Here is a 5,575-nt window from a genome sequence, read left to right as displayed (position 1 = left end):
TATACAATTCTTGTTGAACCCCATTGTTTTCCGGGAAATCACTAAAAGTGCCACGTTTTTGGCTAACAAAATGGTATGTAGGTCCAAACGGAATTTTTTAAGGAAGGAAGTTTCAATTTCGTCCTAAATTACGACTAAGAATGTCTCTACGGAATTTTCTTACGATTAAGTAGTCATTCTATTTTGTTACCATCCTCTGAAGACTTGTATAGAAGCGGTGCAGTTAAGGTTTCTGAGGCGAATAGCGAAATAAATGTACAGCGATCAAAGCACATTAGGCGTCTCCAAGCCAGTATAAAGAAAATCCGCAACTGACATTATTTTAATACCAGATCAGGGTATTGATTTCACCAAAAAAGATGTGCGATTTGGGGCCGTATTCTGCTGGTCATCCGACGCGCGCCGGAACGATTTCCGGCGCCCTTCCGACGCGGTTGTTTAGAGAGAGGAGAAAGTGGGCTCTCACGATTGGCTCGGAGCGGAAAACGTCAGCCGGCCTACGTCACGCGGCTATATTTTGGCTATTTTTTGGTGACGTCACGTAGCCAAAGGCTCCCGCTCGTTCTCCCGCGACCGGCGGGGGAAATCCGGCGCGGTTAAGAGCGCATCGGATTGTACGATGGCTGCGTATATGCCGCCTGTGTTCGCACTTTTGTTGGAGCTGCTGGAGGAGGATCCCGTGCCTGAGCGTCGACTGAGTGACGGCGACTTTCAGCGCCGTTTCCGTGTCAACAAGGGCCCGGCGCGGATGCTGTGCGACGCACTTAACGAGCACGTTAGGCCTCGAGGTGCGACGGGGCTATCTACGGAAGCGAACGTGATGTGCGCTCTGAGGCTCTTCGCTACCGGCAGCTTTCAACAGATTGTCGGTAGCGGTGATACTCTTGGCATGACGCAGCCGTCGGTCAGCCGCAGCATTCACGCCGTTGCCAAGGCGCTGAAATTGGAAGCCCTTATCGGCCATCGAGGTGCAGCGAAGTGTCAACAGATACGAAGGTGCTGTGCGTGCTGTGTCCCTCTTCGCAACTGACAGTTTGCAAAGCGTTTTCTGCCACCATGAAACACTGTCGCACCCCGACGCCAGTCGCAGCGTTCACACTGTGGTGTCGGCACTGACGGAGCTCCGACACACGAGGGTTTTGGATACCCCGGCGACGTAAGCACGGTGTAAGTACTACTTGTTTCTGGCTACGTTTGTTACGGAAGCAAAAAATTGTTTTGCATCGAAGGGAAAAGGAGCGCGATGTCTGAAAAGCAGTCACTGAAATGCGTTTGTTTTGAGCGGTGTGGTGTGGTGGCAGTGATCTCCCATAAATTTCGCAATTGTGCATGATCAAATAGTGTGTCAAAAAAAAAAAAAACTTAGCAGATGCATGCATATGTAAATAATCTTTTAACTCTCCGGCCTATGTTCGCTTAAGCAACGCCGCCTGTATAAACAGTGCCTAACGCGTGAGCGAAAAATGGCCAAACAGCCACTCTCCTGTTGCTCTCTCCTACCCTTCCCCGCTCCGTAGCCTTCCAGCGTGCTTTCGTGTCCGCCAGCCAGCGCCGCTTCTCGGAAACTATGCAAAATAGTGGAAAGTTTGTTTAGCGTTCCCGAGGCGGCGCTCCTACGCCTTCTTGTTTTTCACCATGCCTGTCTGTCTTGGTCTGTCACTGATAAAACTTCCTTTGTCACAAAGCAAAATCCCTTGCGCTGCAGCAGGCTGATGCCGGCTTTGCGCGCTTATCTATTCGGATCACAGCTAGGCCCTGAAATTTTCTGATTGGGGCATCCCACCTCTATCCCCTCCGCATTTAGGTAGTGTTTTGACCCCGCTGTTCGCACTCCGCATCGGTACGCACTTCTAAAATTGAGGACTGTACTTTAGAAGCGCCCGGACAGCGTGGCGGGATCCCAGCTGCTTATCCTTTAGTTTCCTATGATTTTCTGAAGTTTACAAGCACGTGATATTATTGGAAAGTAATCGTAGAAGTGAGCGCCTGAACAAAAAACGCGCACGCAAGTTTTTCTTCTCTAAATACTCCAGAAAAAAAATATCAGTAAAATAATGTCTGCCCCAGCAGAAAGTATCGTTTTTCTGTTAGCTATATGTCTACCCGACAATCAGTATGTTCTTACACTATTTCAGTTCGCCTCCGTCTTTATCTTTCGAAAAATGCAGCAAATATGAAGCGAGCGACACGTTGAATGAGATCCCCAGTGCGCCACAGAACTAGCGCCCCGTCGCGGCTAAGATGTAAGCGAAACGGTCCTTGAAGCCCAACAGGCAAGCTGACAGACACACGTCGTAGAAGTGGGTGCAGCGTTCGCGACAAGCGAGGAGTGACGTAAGGCGAGATGTCCGCCGGAACGCGCCACATAGTGGATCAGAGCCTGAAATAAGCGTCACTACCCTTCCCATTGAAAAGCGCGCGACGCGTCAGGCAATGTTAATACAGGCGGCGTTGGCTTAAGTGAAATGATATCGAAAAGGTATGTCAATAAATGTAGCTAAAATGAACACGTTCAGAGGTATCGAATAGGGTGGCGTCTTGAAAGAAAAAAAGCTTATAAAGAAAGATAAACAGGTGTATTGTGTTGGTCGTCTAACTGACTTCATAAAGAACCGTGTAATATATGCGTAACGTATATCGCCCTCGCCCCGCCCCCATCGTGTGTCAACTGCTTCGGCGCCTTCACTTCGGCTGAGATGTTTCCCCCTGCTTGACACATAGTGAATAGGTGACAAGTTCAGCTTGTCGGCTCGTTTTAAGGGTTTATCGATTTCGAAATGCGGGGTGGGGAGGGGAGGGGTTGTATTTCGCAGTTGTACCGCATAGATGGGTGGGAGGGCCCTTATCTATAGTTGTAAGTAACCAATTTTCCTCTCAGGTCGCCTGCATGCTCTAATTCCCCTGCTACGCGAAACAGCGACGATTAAAAAAAAGGCACATACAACACGGCGATGTCGTTTGTCGTTGCATGCAGTTGCGGAGTGAATCAGTTCCAAGTAACCCAATTCTTTATATTCTTGCTCTTGTTTATTACCTTTTCCTTTTTTCAAACTGTGTACTTGTTTAATGCTTTAGTACATATTTGTGTTATGTATTTCTTTCAGGTGTGCGACGCCAGTATGAAGGCCCTGACCGTGACTGCCGACTACAGTGCCTTTGTGTGACTGGCTGTTCACTTTTGCCCGTGACGTGTAAAGCCTGGCGAGTTCTGGGGTTGACGGTGGCCACCTGCTCGAGTCGTGGCTCATGACACCCCCTGCTCGTCGTCCAGGCCCCAGACACCTGAAGAAAAGTACAATGCCGCACATGCTTCGATGTGCTCTGTCGTGAAGTGCAGCATTGCAGTTCTCAAGAGCTGTTTTCCTTGCCTGCAGTAGCACCAGCTTGTCTTCATAGGCCTCTTCTGGCAGCCAACATTGTCAGTGTGTGTTGTGTGGCTGCCTGTTGGAACGACTGACGACAATAGCTGCAGCAGCACCAAGGGACGAGGGCAGTGATACAGACGATGTGGCTGATGAGGTGCCTGCCCCCGACAGGAGCAAGAAGCTCCTGAAGGACAGGGCAACCAACGCATCTTCAGACGGCTTTGTGGCACTAAACATGCCATTTTTAACTTTCGTTTCTGATTGTGTGTGGTGTGCGGTGTTTGTTTTGTCGGGAGAAAATTGTTTTGTTGTTGTTTCATGTAGCATATACTTTGCCCTGACGCGACATTGTTTCCTGTAGAGAAGCTTCTTGTCGTTTTGTGTTTGACATGGTTGTGTGAGGACAACAGAGAAAGTTGCTTTGCTTTCGACCACTATATACTATGTCTTGACACGGTGTTGCTTGATCTGGGATAGGCCGTGACTACTGTTTTGATGGGTCGTGAGGCCTTGTTGTGGGTATAGAGACCGGTCAAGATTCTCTTGAGAAAATTCTGTTTATTACACTGTAACCGTCATTCTGCTGTGAAGCAAAGAATGATGATGCATGTACCACAAACAAAAAAAAATAATCAGTATACTGCGGAATCTTCTGGACACAATTAGTTCAATCCAGTCAAGAGTTATATTATGACATAGCACAACCATTGCACGGTGACTTTGTTTGGAAATCTCTGACAGATCATTTTACTTAAGAGAACACGATATGCCAGTATGCATCTCCACTGTTGATACAAAAAGTAAACATGCTTAAAATATTGGAGGCTGTCTCTTAACAAACAGTTCACTGTCATGGTTTACTCTGAAATTCTCATGATAAGTGGAAAAATGGTCACAAAAGTTTCATTTACCCCACCATTGCATGTATTCTAGCACTCAGTGCTTTGATGACTGCTTGCTTAGATTTTTAAAGTGATATTGCGATTTTTTCTTTCATGAAGGACACCTGCTTGTAAAAAATAATTATGATAAGCCAACAGCAGCATCTACAAAGGCGTATTGAATTTTTCCTCAATAAATCAGGGTGTTACAAGTTATGTTGAACTGTTTCCTTTTCCCCTGCATGCAGCAGCACCGTCCAAGAGTAACCAACACTGGGAAAAAATAATCGTGACAAAATCAACTATAGCATTTCTGTAGTACACAGCCTTATTTAAAGTGCACAGAAACCAACGTAACTTCATTGCAAAAATAAAGAAGGGCACATTGATGTTTGTGATGCAATGCCAAAACTGCTTTCTCTACTCCAGCTTGTTAAAGTGCTCATAGTTGGCATCTATTCTTGTTGAGGCCCACAGTACTGGTTGTTTGTTCAGGGCCTTCCACAACCAGCAGCTCTCCAGCTCCAGTGTGCCTGAAAATGTGTTCATTATGAGCTTAACGGCCAAAAAACAATAAGGGGTTGAAAATTTGGTCTCTATCTTAGTTAACGAAGCGTATTGCGGTATACTTTACCTATTTAACCCTGAAGGGTAGAGGCATTAAATAGGAAAATGGAATTACAAAATATGCTAACGTAAGAATACATTGCAGGTGCTTAATTACAAAAATTGCACCTCATTGCACAGTCACTGAGTTGTACCTATGCTTGTAGAAACAAGTGATTATTGTGGATGGAAACAATACCTGCGGGAAGGTGGTTTGATTCTCGGGATGTTTTAAGAAAAAAACTGAGCAAACTACTTCAAGTTGCATGCTTAAGCACCAAATTTGTGGGCGTGGTCGATTTGACGTGATACAGGCTTAGGCTGTTAGAGCAGTTCGTCACGCAGAATAGCATATTAATATAGCTCATGAAACAAAGCTAGGCAGGAAACGTATCCTCGGGTCGCTAAAGTCTGGAGGTCAGTACTCTCTTTCATTGACGTTGCACTTGCACCCCTGCTTTCATTAAAAAAAATTAAAACGAGCTTGCCGTGATATTACCGCGAACCATGTATGGGTTTGTTTATTTATTGTTTGTTTTTATCGCCCGGCCACGCCTGGCTCTGTTATCTGTGTCCGCGAAGCGCGTCTTCCATTCTTTATTTTTATGCCGCACGGGCTATCTCATTCAGATAAGCAGACTGTTTCGCCCTAACGGCACTAGCCCAGAATAATCTTCTCTGATCTACAATGTTCTGTATTTCAATGGACGGTTCGAGAAACAT

General features: G+C 46.2%; 1 long non-coding RNA gene across 1 annotated transcript; it reads left to right on the top strand.

The window, feature by feature from the left end:
• Positions 1-379: 379 nt before the first annotated feature.
• Positions 380-4,462, top strand: LOC144169799 (uncharacterized). The gene is made up of 2 exons (XR_013322524.1): positions 380-1,167; positions 3,105-4,462. It is a non-coding gene; the product is annotated as an uncharacterized LOC144169799 (long non-coding RNA).
• Positions 4,463-5,575: the final 1,113 nt, after the last annotated feature.

Source organism: Haemaphysalis longicornis, unplaced genomic scaffold, assembly GCF_048455015.1.
Source record: "Haemaphysalis longicornis isolate Haplotype H1 unplaced genomic scaffold, Haemaphysalis longicornis Haplotype H1 scaffold_2, whole genome shotgun sequence".
Lineage (NCBI taxonomy): Eukaryota > Metazoa > Arthropoda > Arachnida > Ixodida > Ixodidae > Haemaphysalis > Haemaphysalis longicornis.
This window is presented reverse-complemented; position numbering and strand designations above follow the sequence as displayed.